The 18575-nt window shown below is 30.5% G+C and overlaps 1 long non-coding RNA gene across 1 annotated transcript in view; it reads right to left on the reverse strand.

Annotated features, from left to right (window-relative positions):
• The window catches only part of LOC117176736, an 85228-nt gene extending 67507 nt beyond the window's left edge, over nucleotides 1–17721 (reverse strand). Inside the window, exon 1 of the long non-coding RNA XR_004467611.1 lies at nucleotides 17400–17721. This is a non-coding gene — a long non-coding RNA (uncharacterized LOC117176736). The remainder of the gene's footprint in view (nucleotides 1–17399) is intronic.
• Nucleotides 17722–18575: the final 854 nt, after the last annotated feature.

Below are 18575 nucleotides of genomic sequence, written 5' to 3' on the forward strand. Positions count from 1 at the left end.
GGTGCTTTTGTTGCTGTAGCATTAAATTTATTTAAGTTATTCCAGTCTTTCATTAAATTTTCGAAATTATTGAAAAAATAGGCTCTCTAATTAGCGTGCAGATTTTTTTGTTTAACATTTTACTAAACATATTCAGCAACCCAATGCAAAATTTTTCATCAAAATCAGTGGAAAGACACCGGATTCTGAACTTTTTCAATTTTATCGTCAAACGTGTCTCCTCTACTATGTTTCTGTGAAAGGAAACAATGTTTGGGAACTACACTTTTACTCCATTTTGAAATCTTGTCGTCTGTCCTGGGTCCACAGGAATCCAGAACACTTATTTGTACTAGGAGAAACATATTATATAAGTGCCGAAATATATTTCTCTTGTATAAAGAAGAGGATTTTCTACATTATTAAAACCACTTGTAGCTAATGAAATGCAACATTAAGATACTTCTCGTTAAAAATACAAGAAAAGTCACTTTCGCAAATTTTGCTTTTTTTGTGTGTATTATTTGTCAATATTCTTTTCATAATAAGAATTTCGAAAATTTACTTTTAAATTCGTATTTTTGAGTTTCTGAAAAATTTGTTTTACTATAATAATGTTAAAAAATAAGGATTTAAAATTTCTTTTTTAACCTCTATATATGATGGGTACCTGCGTGGACCTACGCGGACGGGAGAAGGACGCCCGAAATTGGTGGACGGCTATGGTTCAACAACAAACAAAAACTTCAGGGGTGAAATCAAATCATATTTATTAGAATTAAGTGATAAAAAAAGCGATACGAAGGAAGTGGACCTCTTGAAATTGTATGAAGACTTGGAATACTTTTAGTGAATTAATGGAATTAAAGAGAAATTTAAGTAATTCAAGATGAATTGAAGAGAATTGATCTTGAATGTAAGCATACTGCACGACTGATTTCGAGTAATATAATCCAATGTATTGAATTTAAAAAATTAAAGATGATGTTAATGAATTAAATTTAAGTTGATGTAAATGAAATTAATTAAATTCAAGTAAATTGCATTTTAATTAACTGAAGTCCGTTCACAACGCCACACAGTGGCCCAGAAAGCGATTTTTGCGAACAAATTGGTCCACAGGAGACATTTAATAATTTTTCATTAAAACTATATGATCTTCATCTCTGCAATGAATGTTCAGAGAACTGATAGAAGCAGACCCACAAATGAAACATATGCCAATTATTACGAACAATTCATTTAAGCAAATGCTATAGTATATCACTTTGTTTTAAAAAAATATATAAATGTATAAAGAATTTTTAATCTATTAAGTTTCATGGGCAGACTAATTGGCATGATAAGAGATTTAATGAGTTGTTTATCAATTGTAAATTATTACAATCTTTCTTTAGTAATAACATTCTAATAATAAATTAAAACGATTTTAAGACAAAATTATTTTTGTCTGCAAAAAACTTATATACCAAAGCAATTATTTTAATTAATTGTTTATAATAATGAAATAAGTTTTTAATAATATATTTGTGTTTCATAAGTCTCAGGTGACAAGAATAAACTCATTTTGTTTGACTACGATGATTCTATATATTAACGCCAATCGGGGTAATTACGGATTAATTAATAATGAAAGTTTTATCAATGTTTACACTTTTAATGGGGTAATCATGGATCAGCGTGATAAAAGGGTGGAAGAGCGTTACAAAATAGCGCTAAATTGGCAACGTAGTTTATGGACGGCCCTTTTTAGTCCAATATAGAATTCTGGTGAACATCCAAATTTCTAGTGGTAAATGCCTTGATTCACTACTACTTTCAGTAAAAAATGTATAAAAATAATAATATTTTCAGCCCTTAATTTAAAAATACTCATTGACTTTAATTTCGAAATGCCTACTGTAAACACCAAAGTGTGATAAGAAACATCTTCTAACCTTCGTGCAATCCCCTTCAGAAATTCGAGCAGACTCTCAATATAGAGCTGTAAGAAGTCCAGCAAATCTCGAAATCGAGCGAATGAACGACACTAAATAAAAGTAAGATAAGTCTAGCAGGATGACAGTGCGAAATAAAAATACAAAGGAAAATATGAGACACAGCAATTCCTGGCCGGATCGAGCTGTGACCGTAAACGTCCGAGTAGACCCCGTGTCGCGTGCGTATACAATCATCCCCGCGATTCTTGAGAATTCGTTGTTCAAGGTTCCTACAAAAACAATCCCAGAGTCGGATCCGTGCCAAGGGGTCCAACGTGTGAAAGGCGTAAGCGGTATAAATAATGAGTGCTACACCGATTGTGTCTCGCAAAACCATAAGAAACAGCGGTGTGCTAAAGAAAACACCACAAGGAGCCTCAAGGAGGAGGAAGAAAAGAACGAGTTTGTTGCGGCATCATTGTGCAATCAAGCAGAACCAAAAGAGTCAAAATGGAGTTCGATTACTTACAGCCTTGAAAAAGAGAACACTCTAGTGTGCCAGACTGAACATTCTAATGATTCTCTCCAAGAAATCGCGATTAATAGGACTGGATCTGGAACTTCGAAAGGTGTTTCTCCCCTGAAAATTTATAATCAAACTTCAAAGTGGAAGTGCCCATATCCAGAGGAATATCGACATAGTTGGGATGGTTTAGCCACACTTTTAGAGCGGAAGAAAAAACAGAGTGTTTGTCGAGTCAAATCATTGCCGAATAACTTTCGAGAAGTTATCAAAACATCGATTCGACTTGAAGTGGAGAAAAAATCGATACATACTTCTTTCATGAATCTTAAGGCGAGTTCAGATTCCAAGGAAAGGATAAGTGGTATTTTGGAATCACACTCAGATCAGGAGATAAAAGTGTATAAGAAGAGCACAATCGTTTTCGAGAAATGCAGTAATACTGAGTAATTATTTATAAAGACTATAGTGTACTTTCCACGTTTTTTAAGTCACCTGCACCTGTGAATTTAATTTCTGATCAATCATTCTTAAATTAGTGTAAAATAGAAACCATGCCTTTTTAGTTTAAATCGGTAAAAATAAAATTTCGTAAAATAGTTGCAAAAAAAGAAGCTAACGAAATTGAGGCTCCGAATCGAATAAGGAGACATACCATTTTTTTACTTGAGCCCAATGCCATCTCTTCGGTTAAAAAATTTCTTTTATAACTTTAATTTTTAGAACTTCAATCAGTGTACAAGAAAATTATTTCTCCTTATTTGATACAGATAGTGAGAGTTTTTAAAATCATAATGAGCGAATCCATTTGAAATCACATGCAGTCTGTTTTTTCTCGAAAACGAAGCAAGATCTAAAAGAAAGTTAAGAAAGAAAAATTGTTCCTCTAAAAAATGAGGACAAAAAGATCCCCTTCATAATTTTTAATCCCACTTCTTTTTCTTGAAAGACTGATTTTTTTATTTCAAGAAGTAAAAATTGGTTTTTCACTTTTATACTAGAGAAAGGCTAGAAAGGATAAATATACCTTATTCGAAATGTCTCAAGATATTTTTTTAAATTCTCATCATTTTATGACGTCTCAACGTTCTGAGACCCAATGAGTCAGAAAAAATAGTTCTTACGACAATGTTTTTCTGTCAGTCTGTCTTTCGGTCTGTCGACACACTAGTGTGTGATCCAAAAAGACACGCCAAGTTCGTTAGCCAGCTAATTTGGATACAAATATTTTTAAAAAATCATTTTAAAAATTGTTGAGGCCACTTTTTTTCAAAGTTAAAAAATTATATGCAGGGCTATTTGCAGTACCCTAAAAGGCAAAAATGTATCCTCGTGACTTTTTTCTTGAAAAATCGATATTTTTACCGTTTAAAAAATTAATCATCAATTTTTGATTGGATCCGTGCAGGCATTTTGATGGGGCCTCGGTCGGGTCCCGATCTGGAAAAATGTGGGCCCGATAAGGCAATCAGTCTAGAGCCAGGCCGTAAATGAAACACCCTGCCCGACAGGGCCCAGATCTGGGTATCTAAAATGGGGCCTTATCTGACCCTTCTATTTTTTTTACTTCAATAATTGGTAAAATTTCAAAAGTTTTTATAATAATATTTTTTCACCTTTGTATTTTACAAAACTTTAATTTTTCAATATTTTACATTATATATCTTTATACATTATATCTCTATTTCAATATTCTATTCTAATTTATAATGTTATTAACCCGAAAACTCTAACATTTGGTATAAGGTAATCTCATTACGGATTCATTACGGATATAAGAAATATCACCAAAAATTATGTGATTCCGAAATCACAATATACTTTTGGCTTTTGGAATTTAAAGTTCGTTGAAAGAAAAACAATATCACAACCAGGAGACATAAGAAGTCACAGTAACACGAGAGCCTGCATGAAAAAATGCATGGACATAAAAGAAGCTAGAGAAGTATGCCAGGACAGGAAAGTATGGCGGCAAATAGTTAATAAAAAGAGTGTCAGTAGAGTGAATGACGCCTGAAACAAAAGACCTTGGCTACTAATGGACAAAGAAAAACTTTGATATCTCACATAGGTATAAGTTATAAGTTTGTTAGGAATATTTTCAAAATTATACTTTGAAGATTGGATTTTTATTAATTTTACTTTTATTTTAGAACAAGAATATATTTGAAAATTGTTTACTTTTATGGCAGTAGCAATTGAAAATATTGAAATTTTGTAGTTTTCTAATTTGAAATTTTTTTTTTAATTGTCTAATTTGAAAGATTCAATCCAAGAATTTGCAGTCGGAGAATCTTCCGAGGCAAAATATGTTTAAAAAAACAACTAATTATGTAATTTTTCGTTTTTCTTTTTTAGTTTATTTTTATTTTTTTATTTATTATGAAAAAACTTTCTACGCAGTTATGCACATTTCAATGTTGTGCATTGTTACAAAAATTCTCTTTAAACCTGTATGTCGTTTGATCTAGCTAAGGTATTGTCGATGGTTTGAAAATAAATATTTGAAGTCAATTTTCGCAAAAACTCATACTTATATATTTTTTATGAAAATTTTTAATTGACGTTTTACCTTCATAAGAAAGGCAACTATTAAATATATAAATGTTAAGATAATACTTTTGTACATTTAAAAAGTTGAGTAGATTTTTTTACTTATTTATAATATGTTTCGCCATTTACTGAAAAATTTTAAAAATTCATTTTTTATAAGCAAAACCTTTTCTTGACCACACTGGTTTAGCTCGCATGCAAATTATAGTATGTCTTATTTATATAATTTAAAAAATATATATTAGCGAAAATAAAAAGTTTTTTGTTTAAGTAAAACAAAAGATTCAAATACGTATAAATGCGTACAATTTTTTTCTATTATCAATAAAATACATAAGGTGTAATTTTCTTTAAAAACCAATATATTTCGTTCTGAGCGATTTTGTACCTTCAAGTGTAGAACCTGCTTCATTTGAAATGGATTCGCTCTTAAGTCACATTAAAATTTAGAAGCTAAGAGATTAAAATTTTATATATTTTTATATTGTGTATTCTTTTAACACCCCCTCAATGATGGGTATCTAGCTTGTTTCTCAAGGTTTATTTCTTTAATTTTTTTATTCGAATAGGTAGTTCAAAATATTAAAAAGAAAATTGCAGATCCTAGATAACTAAAAAAACAATTTGTAAAATAATTGAATGTCAATTTTTCAGCATTAAATTTTAATTCAAAATGCTATATAATTTTTTAATAGCTTAGAATTAAATTCATGCAACAATTTTTGTTTAAAATCATTTGCATTTATTCACAATTAATCCGTCTTGATTTCTTTCTTAAAAGTTAAATCTTAAATGTTTGTTAGATTTTTTCAGTTTATAAGATCCAATTATTGAAAACATAATAACTAACTTTGAAGACAGCCCTATTTTTCTTTACAATTTTACCTTTTTCTGTGATTTGCTAAAATAAAGTTCATACTGCAACTTTGTGGAGTTCATTAGGAGACTTGAAAGAAGTGCAAATTGAATTTAAAAAAAAGCTCTTTCACATTATTTTTCATCCTCGCTTGCAGAACCCGAAGATTCAAAAACGGCAAATCTTCTTGGTTAAGTTCTCCAGTGAAGAATGAACTTCCGGAGATTGAGGTGATCGATTACAACTGTATAATTTCCACAACATCTAAGAGCTGGCAGAGCAGGCACGCTTGTCCAAAGTGTACATCCGAGGGGCTCTTTCAACTGCAACTTGAGCCGTTTCGCACAACACCGTCAGAGTTTCAGAAGATTAGAGGGAATTGCGTGGAAAGTGGGACTTTGAAAGATCGACGAAGATCGCAATCCACGAAGCACGATCCTCAACTCGAGGTCGGACTGATCCCATCGAGGCGAGTTAAGAGCTTCGCGGAAAGTTTCCGGGCCAATAATGCAAGGAATGGACCATTGCGTCAGCAGGCAGTGGAACCCAGGAAGGAGATTACACTGCGGAGGCATTATTATCCCGAGGGTGGATGGGGATACGTCATCGTCACCTGCTCGACGCTCGTCCACATTCTCGGCATAGGTTTGCAATTTTCTGCACCCGGAAGCTGGCACGTGTCCGCAGAACTCAAGTTCCATCATCCGCCGCTCCATTCAGCAGGTAAGAAGAAATTTATGTGGCTTCATTTGCCTACCCTTAGTAAGTCGTGAATTATCAACGGCAGGTCAATGCCTTAAAATCGATGATGAAGCGCTGCGTTGCGGCTGGGGAGACACGATTGATAGGCCTTGAAATAAGGGTTTTCATGTTTATGTCAGTTATGAAGGGTCATTTGTATATATGGTGCATACGTTTATTTATTACTCTATTTTCAGCTTGCTGAACGAAATTCAAATAGATACACGTGAAATTACACGTATGAAAGTTTGTGTTGAAATAGGGTAAGTGGTACAGTAATGGACTGTGGATAGTACTGCCATGCAAACTAAAAGGATACATAAGTCCAATCTCACTCAAACTGAGAAAATCGAGAAAAACTGTTTGCCTAAATAACTTTAATATGTAATAAAATTTTGCATAATTAAGACGCACCATTTGGGGTTTAATAATGTCCTCTTTTATATTTTGCAATAAAAAATTGATTTTTTAAAAAATTTCTATTAGAAAATGGATTTGCGGTTTTCAATGGTAGCAAAAAGTCGAAACTACAAGGCAAAAAGAACACAAAGTCGCTTGTGGACAGTGCCTTTATCGTATACCTGGAGCGCGGCCTCGAAATACAATATATAATATATAACATGGATTGGCTAATTCCAAATATCCTGATCTTCGAATAAAGTGTTATTCGCACTTTTTTATTGTTAATAACGCTGCAATCAATAAAGTGCGAAACAAATAAATTTTTAGTAATAAACTATTTTTTAAATGAAAATAAACTTTCTGAAATCAAATGAAAAAACAAATTAGGTAGATAAACCAATTATCCATCTACTGAATTCCATATTTTTGATAAAGTCGAATGGCCTAATTAATTTTTTAGAATCTAATGTAAGTAAAATAATATGATAAATAATTTGTTGTTTTTTTAAAGGAAAAATAAACTATTTTTTATTACAAATCATCTTTGGACCAAATTCTCTCCCTAAATATTAACTTCTTCGTTATATCTACTTAAAAATCATCTAGGGAGAGCTGGGGTACAAGGGAATCGTTTCTGATTGGTAGGGCCAACAGGAGTACGAAAATCCTTTTTAGCGCCAGATTTAAATTTAAGTTTATTTTCCTTTTTTTAAATACATATTTAATCACAAATTGTTCCACAAGTGTTTTAAATTATTAAAAATTCAACTTACGGAATTCTTTAACATTTCTATTTCAATAAAAGAAGATGTTACTGTGATTGCAAATTTTTTAGAGATTTTGAAAGCAAAAACAAAATACATAATTTATATTATGATGTTCCAAAAAATGGCTGCAAAATATGTAAATTATTCTAAAAATAATCCGGTTTCAATTTTCAGGCATCTAAATTTTTGTAAATAATACTAATACTAAATAAATTAATATTAATTAATATCATAATTTATAAATTATATTATAATATTATAATTAATTATTACCATATATTAATAATTAATTAATTAATATTAATAATATTAAACGAAATAAATATTAATACTAAATAATAATTACTTTAATAAAAAAAAACATTCAAAAGTGATCCGTTTTACATAATTTCAATTTAGCAGAAGGGGGTAAAAAAGGTACAAATTACTGCAAATAAACCGCTTATTTATGGTTTTGGTATTTCAAAATCACATTGTTAATTATTTTATTAAAAAGTATGAATAACGAAGTATATAATTAACATTTTTCTCGTACAAGTATTTTGATGTTCAACGCATATTAATGTAAGCCTAATGCACTTGCGGCTACCTAATATTTAATAAACTTATTAATTCAAAATTTAGACATACCTGTAATACTTATATCATTTTAATTGAGAATATGCTTTTAATTCTCTTTCTTAATCTTTGAGCAACTATTCAGAACTTTTTAGTATACATTATTGGATACATCAGTCAAATTTGAACTTTTTCACAAATCCTGAACAGTAACATTTAAAACGTTTTTCAAACTTATCTCAAATTCATTAAATGTACTTCATAACAAAAAACGTGAAGAATTTAATTAATAAATTACCCTTTATATTAAAATTACTGTACTGGGTTTCATAAGTGGAATTAGTTCTTTTATAATGCTTTCTTTTTTATGCAACGGAATACCACGAAAGTCGTTTTGAAATTGGGGCGAAGGAATGCCGTTCTTGACAACGTAAACTTTTAAAAAGTTAAATCCAGGTAAATCTTCTGTGTCCTCGTAAGTTAAATTGTACCTTAAATTATAAGTTCCTCGCTTGACCCTAGCTTGCTTTGTATCTTGGAGATAGGGTCTACCTTCCCCCTTTAATTTTTTAGCAGAGGAATGATCAGCCCACATACGGAAATCAGATGGAGTTAGAGATTTTACTAAAACCTTTTCGGAGTTTGCGTAGCGGACTGCATTTTCAAAATCTGCAAAATCATATATTTTTCCCATCTTTTTCATTGACATTTCAACCTGATGGTCAAATGAATCGGCTGACATGAATGTATGACCACTTATGAAGCAATTTACTTCAATAAAGTCAATTTCGACCTCCTCAGAGTTAACCAGATAAACGAGAAAAGAAAAAAGACACCAGTTCTTGTTTTGGGCTGAACAGTTGTCAAGCCAAATAACGATACGTTTCTTATCACGCATTGCAAGAAAAAAGGCATGGAAAGCACTTATAATTTGTTTCTTTCTTCGCCCGGAAACCCATTCATGCCAAATGGCAGCAAAAGGTCAAAACTTTCGTCAAAAACTATGATTCCCTTAGTGAACATACATACTTTAAACTGTTCCATTTGAGGCAACATACAATTTTCTGTAGAAAACTGCAAAATTACATTATTTGTATCGAAAGAAATACGGAATTTTCGGGCTCGGCATTAATTATATGAATAATAAACATAAGTTCTTATAAGTCCTTATACGGAGAAAAGAATGATTTTGTTTCACAAGAAAAACAGATTTAGATGTCATTTTCTTAAGAATTTTGACAACATGGTGTAGTTTGAAAATCTACCTTTTATATATACTCGAAATTATTCTGGAAGCCCAAAGAATAAATATGACAACGATTGTATCCATAGAAATCTTGTTTGGTAATTAAAGCATCTTTTTTGTAAGGTTTTTTTTATTGAGAAAGTATTAATAAACTTCAACTGTTGGAAAAAATCCACTTGAACATTAGTAGCCTTCAAATGACAGTAACTGTCAAATAAGAATTTATAAAAATTATGTTATATACTAAAAGATCAGGTAAATTTAAACTTTCTTTTTTAGAACTAGAATTACTACAATTTCTTGTTTAAAAGAATGATTTAAAATATTTTTTGAATAAAAAAAATTGAGCAAAATGCAAATGTTTCTTAGTGTATTTTATCTAATTTGCTAAATGGGAAACTTGATGTATAAACTCTTGCCATTGTAATTTGTTGCGAAAATTATGTGGGTATGGTAGGAATCGTATGAAATAAGTATCACATGGCCTTAAAGTGACCACTACTAAACCGCTTATCCTAATCGTGAAAATTCACTTTTTCACAAATGAAAATTTACTAAGAATTACAGATAAAAATTTAATTACAAGTACACATGAAAATGCACGTAGAAATAAAAGTAAACATTTTGGTCGAAATACTTGTCAAAATTCAAGTGGGAGTACACGTGAGAATTCATGTGGAAATACATGTGAAAATTAAAGTTGAAATACATGTAAAAATTTAAGTAGATAATCAGGAAATTCCAAAATCGTCTATAAAACAAATTTCGTGGATTTCCACGTAAAAATTGATGAAGTCCTTTTCAGATAATTATGAAGGTCGTGGCTACGGGTACAAACACCGGATTTGTTCAGTACATAATAGCCAGATTTTTTTGGTACGTGTAGACACTTACAATATTATAAGTTCAGAAAAACACCTCTTTATTTATTTTTGAGTAACATTTATGTTTTGCGACATATTAAATTCTACGTGAAACTTTACGTAGAACTTCTCGCTGAATCGTGTGTTTTTTCACATACAAACCGAATTTACGCGTATTTTATGTGATTTTTCACCACCAATTAAGTATACTACAGTTTGTCTAAGAATCTTCTATCCTCCGGTTAAAAGGTTGTCATACCTCTGATTTTTTCAGATTTTGAACAATATACCTAAATCCTACATTTTTATAGGATAACAACTATCCCAATCCTGCCGTACAAACTAAATAAATACATAAGTAACATTGACGCTTCGGTCGACTTATTTATTACCAAGGTTACGAGAATAACCCTAAGCGGCAATATCACTTATGTATCTTTTTAGTTTGCACGGCAGAATTACTGGGATATGAAGCTTCCACCTTACTTTAATCATATTTTTCTCTTATTTTATTGAGAGATAACAGAAATTTTCTACTTGGTCTTAAAGAATAACGTATTCCACGTGTATGAAAATAAATGTTGAAGTTCTACAAGAACGTATTAGAAAATATATCGAATTTGTAATAAAGAAAATAGACAAATAACAAATTTTACCTATTACATCGGTTGAAAAAGAACTTTAAACGTATTATTCCAAACCGATGTACTTATTACTGCGGATTTAGATTCTCAGCATTGGCGCTCGTGTGAATCATAAATTCAAAATTCTGTGCTATATTTCTCATAATTGAATTGCCTTAATTTACTTCATGAATACTATAGAATTACATATTAAACATAAACGTTTTTTTTATTCCCATTCGAGCATAAAAAAACGTTTTACACAAAAACAATTGAAATTAGCTCATTTTTCACTCCGAATACAAATTTTATTCAAAACAGGAATAGGCCCTAATTATCTAAAGAAGATGCAAGATTCTATAGGTTAAGTTTACATCTTGACAGCACCGCAGTGTTAGGTATGGCTTGAATTTTGAGCAGCAGTAATGAAAGCCTTCTCCACCAATGTGTACCTATTGCTGCGGGCCTATTTTTTGTATTAATAAATTTAAGGTACATCTTTTTTCATTTTCATTCTATTTAAGAAAGTGTTCTATTTCAAAACAAATCATGCAATACATTTTCAGTCGTTTGCTCTTGTTATGAATCTTGATTTTTAAAAATACATAGAAAAAACTGAAGTTTCCATTGGAACCCATTTTTGGTTCCAAAGGAGCTGCAACAAAAGTGAACCCCACTTGCTAAAAAGGAATCCAAAACGATGAATGAGCTCTATATGATACCACACTTGGGGTTCAAAAGGATTTCAAATGCAATTGAGCCTATTCCTAAAGAGCCTATTTTTCGCTTTGCCCACTTGGACATTATTTTAATTAATAACACAATATTTACCTTAAAGCATACATGTCATCGAACTCTGATGGATATAGTTTAATAAATATAATTAACTTACAATATTTATTACCGCAATTAAAATAGATATACTGATTTGATAAATATAATTTGCACGTTATGTAGCAAACTTGCAAATATAAAGGCTTATTCATATCAGTGCTCCCAATCTTGGGAACTTCTGGAACTGCGCTTGCGTCGCGCCAGCAACACGATTAGTTACTGTTGGCGTGCTGATTTGTAATAGTGTCGATATTGAGATGTGATACTTGTAATCAATAATGATTAATTTTAAATAAGTAATTTCCTAATTCTAAAATAAGATTTTGAAGTAACAGATAAAAATCAAATTCGATTTCAATTAAAAAGACGTTGCGAATTTCGAGTTCAGAGAAAAAAGCATTTTTTTAGCACAATGATTAATCTTGTCCCTGTCGAGTTTCTCATTTTTATTTTTTTTTATTCACAACTATTTGACCTAACATAAAATCAATAAAGTTACTAAAAATAAATTGTACATTTTGTTTTTTCTGAAGTCAAAATTAAAAACTTTTTTGCAATAAAATTACAATATTCTTTCATCTGTCACTCAAAAATTATATTTTAAGATTATTAAATTACTTTTGAAGCATTTCCCAATAATTATTTATTATAAATATAACATTTGAATAGTCATATAATTTAAAATGCGCATGCTAAGAGCAACGAATCGTGTTGCTGGCGCGACCCAAGCTCAGTTCAAAAAGTACGCAAAATTGGGAGCACTGATTTATATGTAAGAAAATATGTAGAAATATTGTGTTAAAATTTCAAAAAGATCCGATGTCTCTAATTATATTTTTTTGCTACCTGAATGTCACTACCTTGAACCGCTTACCTGAGCGTTCGGTGCAGCATTCTAAATGTTCCATCGACTGGTGTAAGTACCTGAAAGCTATGGCACTTAAGCAAGACTACAAGCATCCTCCTGCACTTTCTACAGATGTACAGGAAGTGCTAAAGCCTATTGATGAGGATCTGACTGAGAAACAGCTGCTGGAAAGATGTGTAGGTGAACATACGCAGGATAATAATGAAAGCTTTAATATCTGCGTATGGCACATGGCACATAAACACATGTTTAACGGCAAAAAAGTTGTTGAAATTGCGTGCAAAGTTTCTGCATGTATCTTCAACGAAGGATTCCGCCCAGTGGTGAAGATAATGGACACGACGGGCAAATTAAGTTTAGGTAAGAATTTTTCATGATTTTTAGTTTAAAAAAATGTAAACGCGTTTTTATCGAAACAAGGTTTTGAAAAACTAGCTCGATCGTATCTCGCGAACCAGTGAACCGATTCTTATAAAATTAAAACCGCATATCCTACACATGAATTTTAACAAAGTGAAGCAAAATCTTTTTTAAATTTTTAATTTTTAGTATTAATTTTTTGCCAAACACGGCGAAAAAACGGTTATTTTTCACTTTTTTTGGTAGTTTGTCCACCATTTTTTTATTGATTAATAAAACTTCATATATTTGCTTCACTTTGTAGCTGAAGTCATACAGAATCTGAAACAATTTGATTTTTTTGTTTCAGGTAAGCCGTTCTTAAGTTCTGATGGAACTACCAAAGCATTCAAGTTTTGAGGTGTTTTTCACAACTACCGTTTTTTAAATAACAAATTAAATAAAATAAATAATTTATTATGTATTTTAAGACTTAGTTTATCAAACCCAATAACTTTTATGTCGGTGTCTTTTATAGTCTTCTTGGAAAAAGTTCCTAAAAATAGCCTCCTTTTTGGGTGCTTCGGGTGGAGCCTTCCCTTAAGTCATTGCTCGATAAACTTATTCTGTATGTTTACATTTATAAATAAGTCTTTATCAATAATATTCAATAATATTCAATTATTAAAAGGGGAATCTTGCATTAACCCTTTTGAATTTCTTTCTTCATTTCAAGAAAATATCCTAAGCATGTTTTCAAGTTAATAAAGTAAGTATAAAGAACAGTATGCATTTTGATACTGCCTATGCCGTATGACTTTTCATAACTTTTAAGGGTAGATAAAAAACGGGTTAGGTAGCTAATGAATTTTCACTTACAATCAATAAAATCGCATCAAATTTCCTATTATTAATTGACCAATGATTTTAAATCATGGTAATTCAAAGGTGGTCTAGACTTAAACCAATTTTGTATTAAATATTATGAAATAAGTAAACCTTAATAAGTAAAAAGAACAATGCATAAATATTAATATCGTTTATGTTTGATTTACCGACATATTCTGTAAATCGCTAACTTACCAACCCGACTATGCAATCGTTTGGCTTGTGAATGGGCCTTGATGCTATTGATGGTGTTATTTTCAAGTGCGCTCTAAACGAACCCATTTGGGTCTCTACAGGTATCTGTTGGAGCTCAAGTTCCAAATGACATCAACTTTCATTTGAGCCGCAACATGAGTGAAACCCTCGTTTTTTGTGTACTTCTTAAAATATTATAACTTATATAACAATATTTTAGATTTTATTATAGAAGATAGTAAATTTTTATTAAATCATACGATTATTTGCATAAATTTATATTTAGTTCATTTTGATAATGAGAAAAACGTAGTATGGGAGACTACCCTACAATAGATAATCATTGATTATAAGCACAAATATAAAATAAATAATCAATTCTACTTCTAAAATGTTAAAACGTATTGTGGTTTAACTCTTAATTATAATAAATTCATTATTTTATATATATTAGTACTTTAAATAAATAATTATCTACTGTAGGGTGGTCTCCTTTAATACGCACACCCACAGTAATTTGGACAGCTACCCTATTTTGTTTTTCGGCAACATTCGACATTCCCAAAATAAAAAGATTGACTTGAGAAAATGAGATAGGATCTTATATAGGATCCTATATAGGTTCCTATATAGGGCCCTACCTAATAAGGTACCTTATGGTACCTAATGGTGCCTGATGGTACTTAATAGTACGTATGTCTCCAGGTGCTCCTGGAGTATCAATACAACTTTTACGCAGCTGTAGGTGCCATAGAATACTACTGCACATCAGGATAGGGTCCAATACAGGTACTTATATACGATCCTATATACTGTCCTATTTCGTTTTCTATAAGTGGCACTTATAGGTGAAATATATAGGTATGTAAGGGAAGTGAGAAGGGGAAATAGAGGATGGACCCCTTTTTTGTACGCGCGTTGTGCCTACTTTAACTAATTTTTTTGCACGCCTAGAAAAAATTTGTTTAGTGTTTAGGAAAAAAACTTTATTCATACAGTCAAGTTTTCATTTCGAATTATAGAAATGAGTAAGGGCTTTAAACTATTCATGAGTTACTCCAAAAATAAAGATCTCATCTTAAAGTAATAAAATGCACGATAAATCAACTTTTAATTCTCACATTAAAGTAGGGGTACTATTAAATATGATTTAGCTTCGTTAGTAATCTTGTAAATCTATGAGCTGTTTATTTCACGTATGTATGTATATTGTATAGTTTATATTGAATAATAATGTACCCAAAAAGAGTGAATGTTCTATTTCATTATTTATGTTTATTATTATTTGCTTACATACAACCTGCTTAAATTCATTGTGAAAGGTAAAAGGCACGTCACAAGGCATCATTTGCATCCCTGATTTGGAGCCCTTAATTTACATAATTGTGCTTCCAACGACATTAAGCTTCTAAGCATAAGTAAGCCCCTTGCATTATAATATTGTAACTATACAAAAATATCGTGAAAAATATTGCAATCTACAGGTTGCCTTAATTGAATTTCAAAAATGTTTTTATCTCAAAAAGATGTTATAACTTAAGAACTTTATTCGTGGCTATTCCCTATATTTACAAAAATTTTTATTGAACTGAAATGAAACAAATTTAAAATTAAAACAAAATTAATTGGCTGAAATTTAATTAAAGGCAGTTTCACTTCACGACATTGAAATTATTTCGAGGTATTTGTGTTAAGTTAATATCAGAAATTCATTAAAATTAAAAGTAAATTTATATGAAAGTTAAAAAACGGATTCAAAGTGAAGTCAACTGAACTATAGAGAAGGCAATGGATCTCAATGGAAATTAACAGAATGAACCGAAATTTAATGAAGTCCAACACAATATATTGCAAATTAAATCCGCCTTAATAAAACTCAACAAAATCCATGGAAATCAATAGTGTTCAATATAATTCAACAATGATAGGAAAATTAAGCAGACGTCAATAAAACTGAATGAGATTCAGTTTCCAAACAATTCACTGTAGCTTAATGGAATTCGATAAAATTCATTGAAATTTAATCGATTGAGCGAAATATAATCGAATTTAATAAGATTCAATTGTCTTAAAAAGTTTACTAGAAAGTTTGCCAGATTTAAAATAATTTCAGGAGATTAAAAGAGAATTTAAAAAATCTAAAGCGATTCCTAAAAGTGTAAATAAATACAATTGGATTTCGTGCGACATTTCTGTACGAATAACTGGATTTTTCTAGTACTATTAGAGGAGCCTACAAACGGGACTACTTGTACCAAATTTCGGTACAAATGTCTGGATTTTTGTCATGTCAGGTACACAGCGTTTAAAAGAATTGTTTCATTCGAAATATTTTGTATAAAATGCATATGTTCTACAAACAAAAGTACAGTTAGAAAATATTAGTACAACATTTCGCGCGAAATATTCGTCTCTTTCAAATGAAAATCAGAACTTTATTTAATAGAAATATCATTAAATACGTACATAATACAGCTAATTAAAAAATATGATATCATTGCAAACTAAAACTAATTTCTATGTAACTTCGTTCATATTAAATAATTTAATGTATTTTCAAGGATTTCGCATAATTTAGTGTATAACTATGCGTTTATTCCAAATCTGGTCTGATAAATAAGAAAAAAGAAATGCACTATTTGATATTTCTTACAGATTGACGTGAGGACATGAATAATCTTTAGCAAGTACTAAAACTATATAAGATTGCTTCCATTTGCTGTAAGTATAATTAGATAGTAACATGAAATTCCTGTTCACTTAATATCACTACAAAATTTTGTCTACATGACTTGTGATTTACATTAAGAAATGATTATGTGCAATTAAGAGCTAAAAAATCGTTATTAAGAAGATTTCTTTAAAAAATCTAAAGTCCAAATACGGATAAAAGTACCAAGAAATATCAATCATATCAATTATTTTTTCTTTAATTTTTACAAGTTTTCATTGCTTTTTCTTATGCCCAGTACCTGAGTGGATCTTTATTTGCTATCTTATTGGGGTTCTAATAACACCGGTTTTTTTACTCGCTATATAATAAAGATTATTATCTGTAAAACCCAGGCAATTGACTAGTATAGAATAATTAGAATATACATTTACTTTATTTTAATTACCTCAATTATTTTTTTCAATTTATCAGAAAATGACACAAATATTCTCAAGAGTTATTTGAACTTCCTAAATCAAATTAAATGGCGAGAGTTCGAAAGCCTTTGGAGAGAAATTAATCAATGTCCTACCTGAAAACAATAATTCGGTTTCTTCGCATTAATTCACATGGATTAAAACATTCCACCCACAAGAGTGTCTCGTAAAGATCCTCAAAAGCGAGAAAACTTCTTGTTCGCATTGATTTTTACTGCTGACACATACTAATATTCTCCATTAATTTTAGGTCCATAGAATCGCAATCTTCTTGAGAGGTAGATATTCACTGCGAGGCGGAAATTAGTACTTATTTATATTTTTCAAACTCTTCTTATTATTAAATTTAGATTACATTTCATTTAAATCTTAAGAACGCATCAGACAACTGTTGGATAGACCGTAGCCTAACTAGATATCGAGGAAGTGACTCTCGAGTAAAAAAGTGAGTCTTGAAAGCTTATTTGCAATATATACAGCGAATGCTGTGATCCATTTGACGCAAATTGCTAAAGGGAGTAATCGCATGTTAGAGGAAGTTATGTTCCCTGGGGCACGTAATCTGTGCACTTTATACATATCAACTCAGTTATGTCGAGATAGGGTCAGTAATAGCGCGCCCGACGCACATATGAGTTTTCTTTAATGAAAGATTAAATTATTTTTTGTGCTCAGTTAGTTTTACTTTGACAAACACTCCAACAAAATTAATTGGATAATAATTTAATTTACAAGTTTTGATTCATTTGGATCGACAGCTCCAAATCTATATTAATTTCGATATTATTATTCGATTTAATTGACGTTACGGAAAGGCCAATTAAGTATGTAAGAATGATATTTAAAATAAGATTTCGAATGATTTAAAAAGTTTAAAAATGATTCCAGAATCTTGATCTCCAGCACATTTTAATTCCATCTGATCATGTTTCGAGAAAATTTCAACTTCGCCTGGAAATGATTAACATGCACGACCAATTTGAAACGACGTTAAGAGATTTTGTAATATTTCAAAAGAAATCATGGGATTTTAAAGAATTGCCAGAAATACGTAATTTAAAAAATTTTAATAGGTTTAAGCTTTAAACGAGTTTCAACGATTTCACGGGATTTCAAAGCATATCCGAATAATAGCAAGGATTAAAACATATTTAATGAATTTAAATGGTTTAAAAATATTTTAAGGGATTTATAGAGATTCGGAAAAATGATCACAGATTTTAAAAGGATTTAAATCAATTTTAAAGGGTTTTTGATCAAGAAATCTCGTC

The sequence above is a fragment of the Belonocnema kinseyi genome, chromosome 7, assembly GCF_010883055.1.
Source record: "Belonocnema kinseyi isolate 2016_QV_RU_SX_M_011 chromosome 7, B_treatae_v1, whole genome shotgun sequence".
Classification (NCBI taxonomy): domain Eukaryota; kingdom Metazoa; phylum Arthropoda; class Insecta; order Hymenoptera; family Cynipidae; genus Belonocnema; species Belonocnema kinseyi.